Source organism: Manis javanica, chromosome 13 (assembly GCF_040802235.1).
Source record: "Manis javanica isolate MJ-LG chromosome 13, MJ_LKY, whole genome shotgun sequence".
Taxonomy (NCBI): domain Eukaryota; kingdom Metazoa; phylum Chordata; class Mammalia; order Pholidota; family Manidae; genus Manis; species Manis javanica.
This window is the reverse complement of record NC_133168.1, coordinates 58950810-58973344: the sequence shown is the minus strand read 5'-3', so window position 1 is coordinate 58973344 and position 22535 is coordinate 58950810. Positions and strand designations below refer to the sequence as shown.

At 35.4% G+C, this 22535-nt stretch overlaps 1 non-coding gene across 1 annotated transcript; it reads right to left on the bottom strand.

Annotated features, from left to right (window-relative positions):
* Window positions 1-18556: 18556 nt before the first annotated feature.
* LOC118973094 (U6 spliceosomal RNA) lies at window positions 18557-18663 on the bottom strand. Its single transcript, XR_005062317.1, has one exon. It is a non-coding gene; the product is annotated as a U6 spliceosomal RNA (small nuclear RNA).
* Between the last annotated feature and the right edge of the window lie 3872 nt (window positions 18664-22535).

The following is a 22535-nucleotide window of genomic DNA, read 5'->3' as shown; positions in this document are numbered from 1 at the left end:
ATAGGGACAGTACCCTCATATTCAGTAAGTGTAAATATTCACGCTTACTGGGATTGTCTTCTATTTCTCAGTTCTGTCTGCTCCAAGAGAGCACCCTCACTATGATGACTGAATTGAATTTGCCAGCTAAATTGAGAATGTGAGTTAAAGTCAGACAAAATTTATCCAAAATATATTCCTAGAGCATAGAGGTCCTGGAGGGGAGACATAATCTACATAGCACGCAGAAATTGAGATTTACACAATTTAGTATGATCTGTCTACAACTGGATAAACTGTAATTTCTTCAGGATTTGTTCTTTGGCAAGTATCGAAGAGGGAGTTAGCACCTGCTTATAGAAACCAGCTTAAAAATAAAAACTGGGTGTGAGGAGGATTCTTTCTCAGACTTGAAGGGACACCTATGACAGACTTAGTTGGGTTATTTAAATGTGTTATCTATATGCCCAGATTTCTACATGAAATACCCTAAAGAAACAGTAAATTATCTGAGAGAGACAGCTGTACAATTTTTAAAACTCGTACTAGATGTGATGTAGCTTCAAAAGCTACAAATGTTTTCAGACGATGAGCTGCCCATCAAAGAAGGACTTTAAAATGGGGTGGGACAAAATTATACGGTTCTTTTAAGAATGGTCCACCTCTGTGAGAGGGCTTGTGTCATTGTCTAAGTGAGCAGCTGGGCGTTTGCAAGAAATTGGACAAACATTTGGTAACATAGATCTATCTGCATGTTAAATTACTGAACACCCACCACAAAGCAGGAGACATGTTCACTACGTACATGAAGGTGCTGGAAACACTGAAACAGCAAGAAGGAGAGAGAAGGAGACCCTGACCAAGAACAATACGTCACATACCCCAAGCCCTGCCCCTTCCCCAGAGAAAATGCCACCAGGATGCAATGGGAAAAGTGTGATCTTATAATGACACTACGCCTGGGCACCAATCCTGTGAAAGAGTGAGTAGAAGGTAGGGACTGCATTCTGAGGCTCTCCTCCTCCATGAGGAAGGGTCCAAAGAAAGCTTTGGATAAGATTGCTCTACTTTGGAATGTGTAGGTGAGTCAGATGAGGATTTTTAAAGAGAGTTAGAGACAGAGAGAAAATAAAGTGAGCAAATAAAATAACTTAGAATTTCTGCTTCTATATGTGGCTTGGTTTTATGATCTGGTTGGTTGTGATTCACAGAGAAGTGGGTTCTTTGACAGGACTTAAAGTGCCAAGGCCAGAGGGTTAACTTTCAATTGAAAATTCTTTGATTCTAGCCTCAAAATTTAATAATACAGAAATTTCCAAAGATCATATCCAGGTACATTGTACAGTGTATTACTAAATATGAATAATTCAGGAACATATGTCTGGTACATGTACTAGCATTCTTCTCTGTTTTCTAGTTCTCTAAGGTTACTTCAGCTGCTTCTGACTTACGCAGATGCATAGTATTCAAAGAATTTAAGCATCATGGTCCTGTTGCCTTGTTGTAATAGAAGCCATATAATCCTGCACTACTGGATGTTGATTTCACTACTAGAGTTGGATTTTGACAATCACACTTCTACTTTCAAAACATCCATTGCCTCAGGTGAAAAAGTTCCTACTGGAGCCCAGGGAAATCCCACCCACCAGACAAGATCCTTGGACTTCAGAGCACGGAGGCATTCTAAAGAATTCTCAATCATGCAGAGGAGCAGGGAATAAACTGAACACGAAAGCCATTTCTGAATAAAAGACGTAGCCCTGTGCATAGTTAGGTTAGTGCTACCTACTGGTGGTCACAGATAAACCCCAAAATTTCAATGGTTTAAAATAGATGAAATATATATACTGTTCTTATGATGTCCAAGATTGATAGCAAGGTGCTAGAATTGGTTTATACCAGATCTCAAGAGTCAACTAGTAATTTTTCAGGGATAGTGTGTGCCAATCATGAGTTACAGTTGTTATTAAATAAATGACACACTTACAATTAAATTAATTATATTAGAAATAAAGGTAATTTATAATCAATACTTATCCCATCCTAATCATTTTACTAGATTTTACTCTTCTGTGCTCTGGAGGTTATTAACCTATATTACATCTGTATGGTAGAAATTCTATTAAATAGTATGATCTGCACATTTCACCCTAATTCTTCCTAACTCTGCATTCAGTGCTGCGACCTACAGTCTCAGTATGCACATGGTATGATGTAAAAGATATTAAAAGTTATATATTTACTGAATATTTATTTTGTCACCATATAACATGAGACTTCATCTTTCCATCTTCCAATATCAATTTATGTGTAATCTGCACCCCAATGATTAGGTCAATATTATAATTTAGCAAAACCAGTTAGCAATATCACATTCTCTCTGATTTCCATATTAGTTAGGATAATACCTGCTACAGTAACAAATACATCAAAACAACAGTGACTTAGTATATTAGAACTTTAGTTTTTGCTCACGTAAATTCGTAAGTGGGCATTGTTAATCAGCAAGATGACTCCAAATGACTCCTTACATTTTAGGGCTCATTTTTGTTTTTGACACCTAGTTTCCAAATTTTCCCCAGGGGATGGTTTTCCATCATATCCAGCCAGCGTGGAAAAACAGCAACGATTACATGGGATGGATCTATGGTAGTTAGCTGAGGGTTGCACACACCACTTCTGGGATCTTTTTATTGACTAGAACTCTGTCACATGTCAGATTTAACTTCAAGGGATGCTAGGAAATATAGATTATCTGTGGCCATAGTTAAAAAAGAATACAATTCTGCTGAAGAGCTAGCAAGTCTCTGCAAACCCTTAAATGTGTAAAAGCAGGGTTACACATCTTTAGTCTATTAGCTTCAGTATTTCAACCAATATCTCATCTGATACCCACCAAACCAACTGAAATTGGCATGTCATGGCATAAATACAAACCTTATTTTATACTAAATAGATTAAGCCCAGATTGGTGGAGTAACTAGTAACAAACTTTAAAAATTGACAGAAGCAGAAGTGCGATGGCTATGTTCATAAACATGCTCGGTTGAAGCGCTCATTATGTACTCTGCTTCAATTGACCCCCCTTGTTCCTTACCCAAGGCTAACAGGGGTAATCTCAGCAGATCCCTAGTTTACAACAGCTATTCTGGGATAACCATCATTCTGTAATATCCCGCACTCAAATTCTCCAGCTTGGGTCCAGACTCTTCAAAATCCCTCTTCCACGAGGGGAAGCTCTCAGTACCCAAAGCAATGTGGGAATAAATCGGTAGGGAGGAACAGTCTAAGTGTAGTTGTTCTTCCAAGTCATACATTTAAAAATATTTACAAGTGAATATCCTATCCTAATCTTCTATATATTATACTAAGCAATTATAGGCCCTTGACCTGCTTCTTAGGACATCTGTTTCAAAGCCTTTATGTTCCTTAATAGCTCCTGAAAATGTAGTACCTAGAAAGTAATTTACTTTCCCAGGTGTGCTCTAAACAATAGACTAGAAGTGCTCCCCACCATGAGATATGCAAACTTCTTTATTTCTTCTCCTCCTGCTGTGGTTACTCATGAAAAGCCATTTCTATTTTTCTTCTTATGATTATTATTACTATTTCACATTAAACTTCCTTTCTCTACATGTATTTTGCTACTAATATTGTCTCCTCAACACTCTCTCTTTACCATGACTCACAGTAATGAGTTCTCTTCTAACTCACCTAGTAAATCAGCTTCTGCTATGTCCAGATTTGTATTTCAATTACCCATTCTCTAACATGAGTACCTCAAGTAACTTCAGTTGCCCACAGAAATGACTATGCATTGAATACATCTTTGATTTTTACCACTATCACTTAACCATAATTTTTTCTTTCCTTTTTAATTGAAGTAAAATTTACATACACTCTTCTATTAGTTTCAGGTATACATCATAGTGATTTGCTATTTTTATACAATATGTAATGATCTCCATTATAAGTCTAGTTGCTATCTGTAACTATAAAAAGTTATTAAAATATTATTGATGATATTTTCTATGTTGTACATTATATCCCCATGACTTACTCATTTTATAAGTGGAACTTTATACCTCTTAAAACCATTCACATTTCTCCTACTCTTAGGCCTCTTCCCGCTCCGGTAACCAACAACTGGTTTCCTGTATCTATGAGTCTGTTTCTGTTTTGTTTTGTTTTGTTTTCTTAGATTCCACATATAAATGAAATCATACAATATTTGTCTTTTTCTCTCTGACTTATTTTACTTACCATAATGCCCCCTGGGTCCATCCATGGTATTCCAAATGGCAAGATTTCATTCTTTTTATGACTGAATAATATTCCATTGTATATGTGCATGTATATATATATTTATCTTTGCTTTATCATTTCCTCCCTATATTGGCTACTGTAAATAATACTGCAATGAATATAGGAGTTAATAAATAACTCTTTGAGTTTGTATTTCTGTTTTCTTTGGACAAATCCCCAGAAGTGGAATGTCTTCTTTAGAAAAATGTCTGTTCTAGTCCTCTGCCCATTTTTAATCAGATTCTTTGTTTTTTATTATTATGAGTTGTGTATGTTCTTTATATATTTTGGGTGTTAACTTTTTATAGAATATATAAATTGCAAATATCTTCTCCTATTCAGTAGGTTCCCTTTTCACTGTGTTGATGGTTTCCTGCACTGTGCAAAAGCTTTGATGCGGTCCTGTTTGTGTCGGCTTTTGTTGCCCTTGCCTGAGGAGACCGGTCCGAAAAAAAGTATTGCTAAGAATGATGTCAGAGAAGTTACTACCTATGTTTTCATCTAGGAATTTATAGTTTCATCCTGCATTCAAGTGTTTAATCCATTTTGAATTTGTTTTTATACATGATATAAGAGAGTGGTCCAGTTTCATTCTTTTACATGTAACTGTCCAGCTTTCTCAACACTATTATTGAAGAAACTGTCTTTTCCACATTGTGTACTTTAGCCTCCTTTGTCACTGATTAATTGGCTATATATATGTGGGCTTATTTTTGAATTCTCTACTTATATTCTATTGATCAATGTGGTTTTTTTGTTTTATGCCAGTACCATACTTTTATTTTATTACTGTAGCTTCGTAGTATATTTTTGAAATCAGGGTGTGTGATACCTCTGGTATTTTTCTTCTCTCTCAAGATAACTTTGGCTATTTGGGGTTTTTGTAGTTCCATTCAAAATTTGGGATTCTAGTTTTGTGAAAAATGCCATTGGTATTTTGGTGGGAATTGCATGGAATCTGTAAATCATATTGGGTATTACAACCATTTTAACAATATTAATTCTTCCAGTCCATGAACATGGATTATCTGTCCATTCCTTTATATTATCTCCAATTTCTTTCATCAATGTCTTACAGTTTTCATAGTCTAGGTCTTAGACCTTCTGCATTAAATTTATTCTTGGGTATTTTGTTCTTTTAGATGAAATTGTAAATGGGATTTTGTTCATTTCCTTTTGATAGCTCATTATTAGTAATCAAACATAAATTATTTCATATGTTAATTTCATATTCTGAAACTATACTGAATTCATTTATTTGTTCTAACAGTTATTTTTGATGGAGTCTTTAGGTTTTTTCTGTATATTGTATCATGTCACTTGAAAGAAGTGAGTTTAACTCTTCCTTTCCAATTGGATAACTTTTATTTCCTTTTCTTGCCTAATTGCTGTTGCTAAGACTTCCAATAATATGTTGAATGAAAGTGGTAAGAGTGAGCATCCTGTCTTATTCCTGATCTTAGAGGAAGACCTTTCAGCTTTTCACCATTGAGTGTGAGTCAGCTCTGTGGTTGTCACATATGGCCTTTATTATGTTGAGGTATATTCCTTCTATACCCACTTTGTGAAGAATTTTTATCATAAAAGGATGTTGAATTTTGTCAAATGTTTCTTCTTCTGTGTTATTGAGATGATCATATGATTTTTATTCTTCATTTTGTTAATGTGGTGTATCATGTTCATTGATTTGTGGATATCCCTGATGAACACTGATGTAAAAATCCTCAACAAAATATTAGCAAACTGAAATCAACAATACATTATTAGGATCATACACCATGATCAAGTGAGATTTATTCCAGTTAACTATAATTTTTAACTAACCAGTACCAGTACTTATAAAGTGCAAGAAAATAATTTTTCCTTAATCTTTAATAGCATCAACATCAAGTTTGATTATGAATAACAATATATTTAAAGATAGAGGTGACTTCCTGATTTAATGTTTGTTTCAATTTCCTCTCTAAACCCAGGAGGGAGTTATTTTAAAGATCCCAATTAGGAATGATTTGAATTAATTGAAGCAACATAATGTACACACTGCATTGCATTCCCAATTAAGTTAGAAAGAGATAGAAGTTATTCTGCTGACAGCATGTCTTTCTTGGGCTAATAGCCATTATTTACGTATCATCGATTCTTTCTCTAACATCAAGTATTTTGTTTCTTTGCACACAAATAAGCATTATTAAGAAACAAAAATACCAACAAATAATAGGAGTAAGTAGGAGTAAGTTTGGCACATATAGCATAAACTGATGAATTCAAGTACCCAAAGCTTCACCTCTGTGTGTATATGTAAACTGGATGTCAACACTATGTATGAATTAGATGACCCTCTGGAGGCTTCTCTGACCCAAGATAAAAGCCAAATTTATTGGATCTTAATTGCTCTCTGCTTGATACTGAAATTAAATGTATCATGTAACATGTAGAGATTCTTACTGGGTTTTCAATATTCATAAAATACAATTATTCTCAGGAGAAAAAAAACCTTTAGTACTGATATTTTAGAATGGTAAGTATTCTTTTAATACTATAATCACTTGTTCTGAATCTTAAAATACTAGTTTCAAACTGTTGTAATACTTTTACAAGACTTTTTTATTGTGTTTAGGATCATGTTTGGTATTTAATTATTTTTTTCCTTTGATGTTTTATGTATTACAAACAAACATATGACTTGAATTCACAACACGCAGACTAATTGTTTTGAATCCCAAATTTGCTAATTATACTTGCATGACATTACATAGGCTATTTACAATTCTCATTTTATTCCTGTGTAAAGTTAATATAACATCTCTCTTAACAAGTGATAGAAAAGGAGAGAAAGAGAGAGAGAAGGAGAAAAGGATTGTTGTTTTGTTCTGGATCAATAAATTCTTCCACGAAATATTCTCTGAATAAAAGCTATTCCCTGTATTTAAGTGGTAGGACCTTTAATAAGACACTGTGGTTTCATAGGAAAATTTTAATTATACAATTTAATTTGCTAATATATACTTACTTCATGTACATGGAATTAGACTAATCCTTCTTCCACATGACCTCTCTGATTGAAGTCAGTTCCAAATTCTAGCCGATACTTACACAATGTTAACTCAGTGAATTGAAAAACTCATTTTAAAAGAAATCAATTAATTCTTTTTTCAAAAATATATCTCAAGAACCAAATTATCAGTTTCACTGATGCCCCCCCAACACCCATCAGTTCACCAGTTGACTAGTTGTGGTTGTCAGTTATGGAAATCCAGACTTAATTGTAACTAAGTACAAAGTCATTTCTAAAAGCAGATGAGGCCTTCCTGTATCCCAGAAGCTATTATAGTTTCATTACAAGTCGTTTTGTGAGTCAAGAACCCAGACTAATGAAGTCTAATTTCCTGCAGATTAAAAAAGAACCAATAAGATATTGCTGATGTTAGGTAAAGGAATTCTGAATATAGCACCTTTATTCTGTTAAATTACTCATGAACACAAGACGACATGGTTGCTGGCTGGGAAAGCCAGTGGTATTTTTCTCCTGTGGGAGTTGTGGGGTATAGGGATTCAAGAACTCATTCTATAGTCTTAAAGACTTCTAAGTAAAAACTCTTTAGATGATCTTACTTCAAGGTAAAATTGAACTAATATCACATGTCAAAACTTGCAAGCCAAGACATCTAAAGGAAGTATACATATATCATTAATAAAATTCCACACAGTAGTTTTAACCAAGAAAACTAGGAAAGGAGAATGATATTTCTAGCTGGGCCAACATGGCATCTACTTTGAATAAATGAACTATATATATTTGTAAGTATAGATGCCAACATACTAAAGCAAAAAAAATCACACTTGCAAATCTATAGAATCAGTAAGTATCAGAAGAAAATTAATTGTCAGTGTATTACAGTATCAGTTGTTTCAGAGAGTGTCCTATGTTGTAATCAGTCTTAAAAAGTACATTATTGCTACCATAAACCATTAAAGGTGGTTTATAACCAGGGGAAAAATCCTTTAAAATCCCTCACTGCTACAATTCACAACTCGTTTGTTAGAGTCTTTACCGCCCTCAGCTTTGCTTTGGGCCATTAACTAACAAACCAATCATTAACTGCTAGTAATGACCATTTTTCCCAGGGATTATTTCTTAATTGAACTCCTGTACTGACCCATTATTTTCTGAGATGTCAAAATAACTATGCATTACCAGTTTTCTGTAATATAAGCACCTCCCCAAATAAATAATACAACTGCAAGAGAATTCAATTGTTCACTGTACACACTATTTAAAATACATTACTTTAATGAACAATTTTGTTATTCTTGAGGAACTTTCTCATTTTTCCATTCTCTTGAGCATATCCATCATGTAACTTAGATGCAGAATTAATGTGTATTTTTCTTCAGTAATATACACAATGCCGAGACATTTATATTAGTAAACTGTGTTATATATTCATCTGGGTAAGACACATTTGATTATTAGCATTCTGCTCCTGAGAAACAAGGCATGGTTGCTTGTCTGTTGCCATGGAAATAAATTAGGAAGGATAACCTGCCTACTTATCAATTTTTATTAATGCAATCAGCCTACTTGCTTAACCCATAAGTAACAATAGCACATTTAAACTAAGCCAATAAAGCACTGTAACTCTAGGGGTGCCAGTTAAAGTAAATAGAATAGAAAATTGCTGAAATAAAAAGTCTGAGTTATGTGTCATAGTTCTGATGTGCCCCATTAATATTATAGGATAAAGAATGTTGCCATTTGAGAGGTCTTTAACAGTGAAATTACCATCAGCTAACATTTATTGAGAGGAGGAGAAACATCTAAGACAAGAAGTCAAGAGGGATATGATAAAATACAATTGCCCTCCTACTGTGTTGAAACAGTTCATAGATGCATGTGCTAAAATTTGAAACTAAGGAATCCCAATCCAATGCTAGCCAAACAAAGGTGAACGATTTACAATATATTTGAACACTGAGATGTCAATTCTAGAAACTCAGAATTTGTGATTATTTAACCTGTGCTAGAATTAAGTTTGCTTTTCTATGGTCTAAGAAGAAAAAAAGCTTTCTAAGCCAATCAATAGGAATCTATAAAGTCAAAAAGACAGTTAACCTGTAAAATATAATATTCATTTTTAAAGCCTCCATACCCATGTATATTCATCACAGCATGTCCAACTGGAGTTAGAAATAACTGGTATTTTCTCCCTCTAATTCAGACTGACTTAATCCTCAATGCCTACAAATTACTGAGATTTCATGAAATGCATTACTGTCAAGGAAACTGATAGCAAATATACATACATATACATATACCTGAATATCAATATGTAGTATCTTAAAAGTTTAAGGAAACATTTTCTCTGAAACAAAATCTAACATTTAAAAAATAATGTTTAATATTTAGGTAATAAGTACACAGTAAGAAAAATGAACATTTAGCCTTAAGGTTTTAAAAAGTTTTATTTTATTGTGGTAAGAACTAACATGAGATCAACTCTCTTACATTTTTAAGTATACTATACATTATTATTGACTATAGACAGATACAATGTTGTACAGATCTCTAAAGCTTATTCATCTTGTTTAATTGAAAATTTATTCCCATTGATTAGTAACTCCCCATTTTCCACTCCCCTTAGCCCTTGGTAATCACCACATTTAAAATTTTTTATCTATTACTAATGATAATGTTGCTTATATTAGCAATAGATTAATAATAAAAAGTTAGAGTGGAAACAAGTTATTTATTCTAATTTTGCTAAAAGAAAACCCAAGAAACAAAGACTCAAGTTTTAATAAATAATTAATGGCATTATGACATCTCATGGATGATCAATAAAGAATAAAAAGGAAAAAAGTGGTCTTTACATAAGAAAGAAGGGAGGTTATCAAATATAGGATCTATCTAGCCATCCTTCTATCTACCGTTATGTACTTAATTATATCTGTGCATAAAGATGGCTGCAAAATCCCTGATATTGAAAGGATAACATCGGTAGACAGCGATCACGTATTTGCTATGTGCCAGGCTGATGGTGAAGTCTTAAACATACATTGTCTTATTCATGACCAAAATAAAACAACGAAGTAAGATTATATTTGTATTAATTTTATAGACAGGAAACTGAGTGTTAGAGAGGAAAAATGACATGCCAAAACCAACAAATGGTAAATGGCAAAAATAAAATGAGAATCCAAGCTGATATTACTTTGTTGGAGATTTGAAGATATTTAATCCCTTTTCCTGAATAGTTTTCTAACAAAGATGCAATAATACTGTTCCCAGATATTTGTTGAAGAGGAAGATACTTATGCAGAGATTATACTTGACAGGGGAAAAGTATTAGAGATAAGAAATACATCATAAAAAGGGTTTGTGTCAAACAAACATTAATAAAGGTATAATGCAAATGAATGAATCTACCCAAATGTTAATACAGTTTTTGTTTTGTTTCTTCACATCAGTTATATTGAGATGTAATTCTCATGCCATGAAAGGCACCAATTTAAAGAACACAGTTCAATGTTTTTTAGTATTTTCACAAATATGTACAACCATCTCCACAGTCATTTGTTGAACATTTTCATTGCCTCAAAAAAAAATACAAATCTCACCCTTTTAGTAACATCATCCTATCCTCCCAAACCAAGCAACCACTAGTATGGATTACATCTCTACAGATTTGCATTATAAACATTTCATATACACGGAATCATAAAATACGTAGTATTTTTGAGACTGGCTTCTTTCACTTGGCATAATGTTTTCCAAGTTCATCTATATTGTACCGTGTAACAATATACTTTTTTATGCTAAATATTATTCAATCATATGGATATACCACTTTTTGTTTATTCACCAGTTAAAGGATATCTGGGTTGTTTCCACCTTTTGGCTATTATGAATAATGCTCTAAATATTCATGTACCTTTTTTTGTGTGAAAATGTTTCCACTTCTATGTATATACCATCCTAGTGGACGGGAAGTGCTATACCATTATGGTATGTATTTGCATTTCCCTAATGATGAATGATGTCAAAATCCTTTCATGAGCTCATGGATCTTTGTATATCTTCCTTAGGGAAATTTCTATTCTGAATGTTTGCTCATTTATTACTGGATTGTTTGACTTTATATTATTGAGTTGTAACAGTTCTTAATATATTCTAGCTAAAATTCCCTTATGTCAGATACATGATTTGAAAATATTGTCTCCCATTCTGTGGGTTGTCTTTCACTTTCTTGTTTAAGTACAAAAGCATTTTTAAAAAAATCGATGAAGTCAAATTTATTTTTTCTTCAGTTGTTCAACTAAGAATCCATTGCCAGTCCTGAGTTCATGAAAACAATTAAACTATTGCTTCTGTTTTTTGAGGGTTTTATATTTTTTGCTATTAGATTTTAGGCCATACATTCATTTTCAGTTAACTTCTGTGTGACATAAGGATTCAACCTCATTCTTTTGCACGTGGCTCTCCAGTTGTCTCAGCACCACTTGTTGAAAGGTTAATCTTTCCCCCATTGAATTGTCTCAGCACTCTTTTAGAAAATCAGTTGACCATAGAACTCATGAGTTTACTTCTGCACTCTCAATACTGTTCCTTTGATCTATATATCTATCCTGATGACATTACAGACTATCTTGATTGATAATGCTTGGTACTAAGTTTTGAAATCAGAAAATATGAGTTCTTTTATTTTGTTCTTTTAAAATATTTTTTTGTTATTCTGAATCCCTTGCAAGTCCATATAAATTTTAGAACCAGCATGTCAATTTCTACAAATAAACCATCTGGGATTCTGATAGAGATTGTTTTGAATCTGCAGATCAATTTGGGGAATATTACTGTCTTAACAGTACCAAATCTTCTGATCCATTAAACTCAGTGTTTCTCCATTTATTTAGATCCTTAATTCCTTGAATGATGTTTGATAGCTTTCAAAGTATAAGTTTTGTACTTGTGTTTATTACTGAGTGTTTCATTCTTTCTGATACTATTGCAAATGGAATTTTCTTAAATTTCATTTTCAGATTGTTTGTTGCAAGTGCGTAGAAATACAGTTGAATTTTATGTGTTGATCTCATGTTCTGCAGCCTTGATGAATTTATATATTAGTTTTAATGGGCCTTTTGGTAGATTACTTATGATTTTCTATATTTAAAAAATCTTTTCACCTGTGAATAGAAATATTTTCACACCAATCTGGATGTCTTTTCTTTATTTATTTATTTTTGCCTAATTCCCCTGACTGGAACCTCCAGTACAAATTTAAACACAACTGGTGAGGATAGGCATCCTTGTCTGTTTCATGATTTTCTGGGGAAAGAATCCGATCTTTTGGCATTAAATAGTGTTATCTGTGGGTTCTTCTTTGTAGCCCTTTATCAGGTTAAGGAAGTTCCTTTCAGTTCCTAGTCTGTTTGTCATTTTAATCATAAAGTCAGGTTGCTTTTGTACATGTTTGCACATACACCTATGTACATTTTATATGATATATTGTAGCGACTCCTAGGTACTCCTCCTCTTGAACTTGTTATTTGTATTTGTTGCTTATTTGTTTAGTGAATGTTTGGGTCATTTTAGTGGAGCTAGTCCTCCCCCTACAAAGTTTTAAACCTCTTATGTTATTCCTCATGGGGATTGTTATGAATTGAATTGCTTATCTCCAAAATTTGTGTATTAGAGTCCTAATCCCCCATAACTCAGAATGTGATTTTTATTTGGGAATGGGGTCATTTCAGGTGTAAAGACAGAGTTATATTGGAGTACAGTGAGCCCCTAATCCAATATGACTGGTGTCCTTGTAAAAAGATGAAATCTGGACCAGCATGAACACAGGGAGAACACTATAAAGATCAAGAGCATCAAAAATTATCAGCAAACTAACTGAAACTAGGTGAGAAATTTGAAACTGATTCTCTCTCATAGTCCTAAGAAGGAATCAACACTGACAACTTGATTTTGGACTTCTGGCCTCCAGAACTGTGACATAATACATTTCTGTTTTTGAAGTCCCCCAGTTTGCAGTTGTGGGTAAATTGTAGAATTTGCAGAATTTCCAGAATTTCCAGAATTTCCCACCTTAGTTCCTAGCCTTAGTTCATTTACATATCAATAGGTGTTCACCACTGCAGAGCCTGCCACTGATATGGGGCAACGAGTGGAGAGATAATGACCATTCTCTCCTCCCCTCTGTTCCTGGTATGTAATTGGTCTGGTGTCTGCCAGTCGCCAAGGACCCACCAATGGAGTTCCCCTGAGAAGAGATAGGTGGGAAGTAGAGAGTGCACTGAGGGGGCAGAGTATGAGTGGCAGTTGGAGGAGATGGATGGGCCAGGCCTAGCCAGTGAATTTGAGCGAGCTGTGAGCAATAAAAAAAAGGTTTCTCTCAACCTATCCTTTCCCTTGACTTATTTCAGTTTCATCAGTTTCATAGATTAACCCTGGGCCAGGGAACACCCTTTCCCCCCGGAGCTACATCTGGTGTAAGTCGGTAGGATCCAGTGAACCCAAAGTCTGTCTCTATGGGTGTGATGTTTGGGTGGGCTGCCCCTAGAGATAGTGGGGAAATACATAGGAACACTCCTGTGGGTGGTGGGGATTCACCCAGGGATTCCCCAGTGAGGATTTGGTCTGGTGTAAAGTGCCTCCTAGAAGATTGGGCCCTTCCTCAGAATTGGGGGAGGGTGGAGACACAGAAGGCAGTGGAATTGACTGTCCACAAAATAGGGGACAGCTTAGGGGAACTGAGCAGCCATGGGGTGGCAGGTTATGTGGGGTGGCTGTTTCTCACAGCACTGGAAATGGTTACCACTGAAAGAAATGCACTTCAGTGTCACTTGGAAGAACAGGAAGATAAGTTGTGGGATTCTCTGTAAAGGGAACAAAAGCTATTGAAAACCTATGTTGTGCTGCTGAGAGACATACTAGTGGTGAGGGAGGAGGCAGCAGAAAAAGGCAAGCTGCAAGAGGCTGTGGGAGGTGAAGAAAGAGGTAGTGCCTTTAGGCCTGAACATGGCAGAGGATACATGAAGGGAGGAGGATCTGGTGCAGGGTGATGGGGTTGGGCTGAGGGCAGAACTGTTGATGAGGCCACTGCCTGAGGCACCTGGTTGTAGTTAAGAAAATAAAGACAGCAACAACTGTGGGTTCCTCAGGGAGAGGAGCAGCCACCTCCCGAGGTTGTGGAGAGCGCCATGCTCTACCCCATACCCAGGCCAAGCTGGTGGATTTGAGCACCTGGTTTCAGCAGATGCCCTCAGAGCCTATGCCTACATGGCTTTTGCATCTTCGGGATTTAGGAGTAAAGGACATTGTTCTGTCTGGATCAGAAATAGATAAACTACCTTCCCTGATGACTCACCCCTCTCTCTGGCAAAGGTTACAAAATGCACATCAGGCCCCAGGAAATCACAAACTTTTGGATTGGCTGACAGAAGCCCCCAGGATAATTTGGCCTAATCAGGGTGTTTTATCATACTTTTCCACTAGCTGGCAAATGCACACAGAGCTCTGGTTTTATGGGAGCTGGACATGAAAAATATCATCTATAATATGGACCCCCAGGGCCCCAATGAAGAGTTGTTCACCATAGGAATGAGAAATCTGGTGCTCCATACAACTTCCCCATCTCTCTTTGGATCTCTAGTGACTATTTTTACCCCTGACTTGGGGCAACCCATAAGTGAAGCTGCTCATACTTTAGCAGATCTGGGGAAGGTTAAAACAATAAGAGCATAGAAGGAAGTATAGGCTCTATTCCTGGTACATAATTGGTCTGGTATCTGCCAGTCACCAATGACTCCCCACTGGAGTTCCACCCAGAAGGGACAGGTTGGAAGTAGAAAGCTTGCTGAGGGGGCAGACTGTGAGTGGCAGCTGAAGGAGACAAATGGGCTGGGCCTAGCTAGCGGATTCAAGCAAGCTGTGAGCAATAAAAAACAGTTTCTCCCAACCCACCCTTTCCCTTACTTACTTTGGTTTCACTAGTTCCATAGGGCATTTGCCCCAGGCCGGTAACAGCCTTCCCCCTGGAGCTATAGTGGTGCTTTGTTACAGCAGTCCCAGCAGACTAATACAGGGGCATAGGCTTGGGTTTGCCCACAGATACCCTGCTATGACTTGTTTTGACAGGGCATTCTTTGTCTCTTTCCCTGACCTTATCCAGCTGTTACGTTCCAGTAATAGCCAAGAAATTGCTTTATAATGTTCAACAATGAGCTGGGACATAAACTGATCCAAAACCAATCAAAGTTGGGCTCCTTTGAGGGGTAATTCCTAAGATTAGTGTTTGAAAGTTTTCTGATCCTGGGTGAGTTCCTCAAAGTTTTCTGACCCTGGGTGAGTTCTTCACTATTGTCTCTTTTTCTGGTTCTCTCAGACAAAGTAATTAGCATAGAGCTTAGCCTATATGCCCAATGAACCTACTAATATTCGAGTTCCCTTTTATTTCACTATTTTTGTTTGTGTCATAGCTTGATCTCATCCATACTTTACTGCAAGGTTAGTCCTTTGGGAAGTTAGTTCCTTTGGCTTTATTGTTTTTATGACTTGCACCCTGCCATCTCAGGTGAAATCTCTGATCCACTTCTTTGGATGGATATGGGGTCTTTCTCTCTTGAGTGACACAGCTGCTTTAGGAACTGAGTGTTTCATGGTTGGGGGTAGTGGGAGGCAGTAGCCTGAGGTCTTCTTGCTTGACTTTCTCAGTAGGGAGTTATTACCTTAAGAGTTGAGCAAATGTGGTCAGGGCCCCAGTATTTTCAGTGGCTCTGTACCCACAATAGAGATTCCAACCATGGGCTGGGCATGAGTGAAGAAGTTCCCCCTGACATATCTGTGCTTTAGCTTTAGAGACATGTAGCTGGGTTCAGAATGAAAAATGTTAATGTTGTGTCTCTCCTGAGAAGATATCTCTGACTGGTAGCTGGGGGAGAAGGTAGTGCAGTATTCTTGGCTGCACTTAGCTGGAGCAGAGGTTCTGTCTTGCTGGATATGGAGGGGCAAGTGAGGGAGTAAATCTTTGTTTAAATGCTACAGAATCTTACTCTTCTTGAAGTATTTTAGATTTTCTTATATAAATGTTTCTTCATCGTCTGTATGTTCCTGTGACCATTTCCTGAAACTTTAAATGGTTGTGTTTAAATAATTATCACCAGTTTTGCTTGAGAGCAGATTCAGAGAGCTCCTCATTCTGCCACGCTACAAGTTCCTTCTAAATCATTTTGAACGTATAAAAAACACCTGAAAATAGAGATTACTATGAGGTTCTATGAGATGGTGTTTTACCTTCCAAGAATTTAGTCAGCAGTACTCAAGGAAGAAGTTACCCTGTAGAAAATATAGAGGCTTTAAGTCTGGCAACTACTCTGTGACTTACCCTCCAAGATTTTCTTCCAAGATAATCCCAGGATTTCTTAATTCATGGTAACCAGTGCTTACAGGTTCAAAGCTCTACAGTTGGTCTTTGTTTCCTATTTCCAAAATGTTATATGTTTTAGTTGATAAATTAGCTAATTAGGTTTTGAATAATTGAATGGTCCATTTAAGATACAATTAACTTTCATTGTCATGTTGTTTTATTTGTTTGTTTATTTGATTTTTTTTTTTTGTCTGTTTGGGGGAAAGTAAAGAAAATCAAGATAACACATTATTTTTTTCTGAATGGAATTTAATTGGAAAAAAAGCTAATAGTTTCGCCAAATGTGGGAAGGGAAGAATGTGTTATATTTATTAACATATGCAGTAAATTAGGGAAATGGGCACTACATCATTTCTTTTTTAAGTCTTCTACATCACTACTTTTAATAAATGAAACATTGGGTTTGTTTTCATACACATTATAAATGTTTTAAACAAGTTTGAAAATGTCACTCATTTTTTTTCCAGTAACTAGAACACCAGGAAAATTTATTTATACCTATATCATATCACCTATAGTTACACAAAAATTTATATATATTTTAGGCTTAACTGTTCTTATCATTTTAAATTGCTCCTGAAAAAAAACATTGTAATTGTTGTTTTTTGAGGTACTCAGTGAGGAGCTGGGAGAAATAAGGTAGAAAAGAAAAGGAAAATAAACTACAGAATAGTAGTATAGATACTTAATGCCTAGATTTAATTAATCTTTGAGAAGTACTGGGAATGGGGCAGCAAGCCTATCAATGGCAGAAAGCAAATCAGTAGTAATGATATGTGTTAATATAGTTGATTTTGGATCTCACCCTATGTGTGAGCGTGACTCCACAATGACTGAACACAATGGCGTTCTAAATACATTTGAATCTTTGACATGGCTTAAGGAAGATTTTTCAGGATAAGAGCATTTATGACCACTATTTTGATAGTAAGAGAACAGAATGACTTTAGAAATTATGAGGTTTAAACAGTGACATACAATAATCATAAATACTAATAGCTTTATGATTCTATCATAAAATATATTGATATGAACTGTATTAAACACTTCATGTGCTTGATATCAGTTGTCACCAATCTTGTGATGTAGATATTTTTTAACATTGCTGATAAGAAAATTGAGGTCTAGCAAGATTAGATAAGTAGTCCAAAGGCACAAAGAGAATATTCAAAAGCACAGAGAATTCAAGGCTTTGAGTATGCATATAACTAATATTAATATAGCATTTTAATCCATTTTAAAGATACAGGAATAGCATAACCCATGTAGCATCCCTCAGCCAGTGTAGACACAACAGAGTAATGTGGGTGTGTTATGTGTAATTAATGAGCTATTACATAATTGACATTTTAATTTATAACACATCACACTGTTATGCTGCCTCGTATTTTAAGCTTCATTGTGTTTTAAATCTACTTATAATATATTTGATCTTTTCTTTTTATAAGCTTGAGGAAATTTTCAAGTGCCTAATGATAACATGATATTTGTAATGGCACATAACTCAATTTATTTTAATAATTAATATATAAATTATGTGAATATATAATATATATAAATAACAGTAGTTTCCAGTTTCTCAACAAATTAATCACTTATCATTTATTCTGATATATATTCATATTTTAAAAATATATTAAATTTATTAATGTTTTGTATTAATCTGTAACATGCAGTTTATCACATATGAGAATCCTTTTGTGTAAAATTTAATAAGTTTAATGTTTTGAATATACAAGAGGTTGATTAGTAATTAAAAAATAAGGTGACACTCCAAAAAAAGTGGAGAGTAAAAGCCCTGTAAGCTGAACAGCTTCATTTATTTATTTATTTTTCATTTTTTAAAAAATATGGAATGCTTCATGAATTTGTGTGTCTTCCTTGTGCAGGGGCCATGCTAATCTTCTCTGTATCATTCCAATTTCCATAGATGTGCTGCCGAAGCGAGCACTAAACAGCTTTATTTTTTTGGTTTTGAACAGCTTTATTCTTTTTTTTTATAATTTATAATAAAATAAAAATATTTTTTATTTTTTTATCATTAATCTGCAATTACATGAAGAACATTATGTTTGCTAGGCTCTCCCCTACCCGAAGTCCCCCCAACAAACCCCATTACAGTCACTGTCCATCAGCATAGTCAGATGTTGTAGAATCACTACTTGTCTTCTCTTGTTGCACAGCCCTCCCATTTACCCCACCCCCACATTATACATGCTAATCATAATACCCCCTTTCTTATTCCCCCCACCCCTTATCCCTCCCTACCCACCCATTCTCCCCAGTCTCTCTCCCTTTGGTAACTGTTAGTCCATTCTTGGGTTCTGTGATTCTGCTGCTGTTTTGTTCCTTCAGTTTTTCTTTTGTTATTATACTCCACAGATGAGTGAAATCATTTGGTATTTGTCTTTCTCTGCTTGGCTTATTTCACTGAGCATAATACCCTCTAGCTCCATCCATGTTGTTGCAAATAGTAGGATTTGTTTTCCTCTTATGGCTGAATAATATTCCATTGTGTATATGTACCACATCTTCTTTATCCATTCATCTACTGATGGACACTTAGGTTGCTTCCATTTCTTGGCTATGTAAATAGTGCTGCGATAAACATAGGGGTGCATTTGTCTTTTTCAAACTGGAGTGCTGCATCCTTAGGGTAAATTCCTAGAAGTGGAATTCCTGGATCAAATGGTAAGTGTATTTTGAGCATTTTGAGGAACCTCCATATTGCTTTCTACAGTGGTTGAACTAATTTACATTCCCACCAACAGTGTAGGAGGGTTCCCCTTTCTCTGAAACCTCTCCAACATTTTTTGTTGTTTGTCTTTTAGATGGTACCCATCCTTACTGGTGTGAGGTGATACCTCATTGTGGTTTTAATTTGCATTTCTCTGATAACTAGCAATGTGGAGCATCTTTTCATGTGTCTGTTGGCCATCTGAATTTCTTCTTTGGAGAACTGTCTGTTCAGCTCCTCTGCCCATTTTTTAATTGGATTATTTGCTTTTTGTTGAGGTGTGTGAGTTCTTTATATATTTTGGATGTCAAGCCTTTATCAGATCTGTCATTTACGAATATATTCTCCCATACTGTAGGGTACATTTTTGTTCTGTTGATGGTGTCCTAGGAATAAACCTAACCAAGGAAGTGAAAGACCTATACCCTGAAAACTACAAGACACTCTTAAGAGAAATTAAAGGGGACACTAACAAATGGAAACTCATCCCATGATCTGTTGTACAGAAGCTTTTCAGCTTGATATAGTCCCACTTGTTCATTTTTGCTTTTGTTTTCCTTGCCCAGGGAGATATATTCATGAAGAAGTCACTCATGTTTATGTGAAAGATATTTTTGCCTGTTTTTTTCTAAGAGTTTTATGGTTTCATGACTTACTTTGATCCATTTTGAATTTACTTTTGTGTATGGGGTTAGATAGTGATCCAGTTTCATTCTCTTACATGTAGCTGTCCAGTTCTGCCAGCACCATCTGTTGAAGAGACTGTCATTTCCCCATTGTATGTCCATGGCTCCTTTATTGAATATTAATTGACCATATATGTTTGGGTTAATGTCTGGAGTCTCTAATCTGTTCCACTGGTCTGTGGCTCTGTTCTTGTGCCAGTACCAAATTGTCTTGATTACTATGGCTTTGTAGCAGAGCTTGAAGTTGGGGAGTGAGATCCCCACCACTTTACTCTTCTTTCTCAGGATTGCTTTGGCTATTCTGGGTCTTTGGTGTTTCCATATGAATTTTTGAACTGTTTGTTCCAGTTTGTTGAAGAATGTTGTTGGTTATTTGATAGAGATTGCATCAAATCTGTATATTGCTTTGGGCAGGATGGCCATTTTGACAACATTAATTCTTCCTAGCCAAGAGCATGGGATGAGTTTCCATTTGTTAGTGTCCCCTTTAATTTCTCTTAAGAGTGTCTTGTAGTTTTCAGGGTATAGGTCTTTCACTTCCTTGGTTAGGTTTATTCCTAGGTATTTTATTCTTTTTGATGCAATTCTGAATGGAATTGTTTTCCTGATTTCTCTTTCTATTGGTTCACTGTTAGTATATAGGAAAGCCACAGATTTCTGTGTGTTAATTTTGTATCCTGCAACTTTGCTCTATTCTGATATCAGTTCTAGTAGTTTTGGAGTGGAGTCTTTAGGGTTTATTATGTACAATATCATGTCACCTGCAAATAGTGACAGTTTAACTTCTTCTTTACCAATCTGGATTCCTTGTATTTCTTTGTTTTCTCTAATTGCTGTGTCTAGGACCTCCAGTACTTGTTAAATAACAGTGGGGAGAGTGGGCATCCCTGTCTTGTTCCCGATCTCAGAGGAAAAGATTTCAGCTTCTTGCTGTTAAGTATGATGTTGGCTGTGGGTTTGTCATATATGGCCTCTATTATGTTGAGGTAATTGTCCTCTATTCCCATTTTGCTGAGAGTTTTTATCATGAATGGATGTTGAATTTTGTCGAATGCTTTATCAGCATCTATGCAGATGATCATGTGATTTTTGTCTTTTTTTTATGTGGTGGATGATGTTGATGGATTTTTGAATATTGTACCATCCTTGCATCCCTGGGATGAATACCACTTAGTCGTGGTTTATGATCCTTTTGATATATTTTTGAATTTGCTTTGCTAATATTTTATTAAATATTTTTGCATCTACATTCATCAGGGATATTGGTCTGTAATTTTCTTTTTTGGTGGGGTCTTTGCCTGGTTTTGGTATTAGGGTGATGTTGGCTTCATAGAATGAGTTTGAGAGTATTCCCTCCACTTCTATTTTTTGGAAAACTTTAAGGAGAATGGGTATTATATCTTCTCTGTATGTCTGATAAAATTCCTAGGTAAATCCATCTGGCCCGGGTTTTTTTTTTCTTGGGTAGTTTTTTGATTATGGCTTCAATTTCTTTGCTGGTAATTGGTTTTTTTAGATTTTGTGTTTCTTCCTTGGTCAGTTTTGGAAGGTTGTATTTTTCTAGGAAGTTGTCCATTTCTTCTAGGTTTTCCAGCTTCTTAGCATATAGGTTTTCATAGTAGTCTCTAATAATTCTTTGTATTTCTGTTGGGTCCGTTGTGATGTTTCCTTTCTCATTTCTGATTCTGTTGATGTGTGTTGATTCTCTTTTTCTCTTAATAAGTCTGGCTAGAGGCTTATCTATTTTGTTTATTTTCTCAAAGAACCAACTCTTGGTTTCATTGATTTTTTCTATTGTTTTATTCTTCTCAATTTTGTTTATTTCTTCACTGATCTTTATTATGTCCCTCCTTCTGCTGACTTTAGGCTTCATTTGTTGTTCTTTTTCCAATTTTGATAATTGTGACATTAGACTATTCATTTGGGTTTATTCTTCCTTCTTTAAATATGCCTGGATTGCTATATACTTTCCTCTTGAGACTGCTTTCACTGCTTTGTGTTGTTGTTTTCATTTATTTCTGTATATTGCTGGATCTCCATTTTAATTTGGTTATTGATCCATTGACTATTTAGAAGCATGTTGTTAAGCCTCCATGTGTTTGTGAGCCTTTTTGCTTTCTTGGTACAATTTATTTCTAGTTTTATACCTTTGTGGTCTGAAAAGTTGGTTGGTAGGATTTCAATGTTTTTTGAGTTTACTAAGACTCTTTTTGTGGCCTAGTATGTTGTCTATTCTGGAGAATGTTCCATGTGCACTTGAGAAGAATGTGTATCCTGTTGCTTTTGGATGTAGAGATCTGTAGATGTCTATTAGGTCCATCTGTTCTAGTGTGTTGTTCAGTGCCTCTGTGTCCTTTCTTATTTTCTGTCTGGTGGATCTGTCCTTTGGAGTGAATGGTG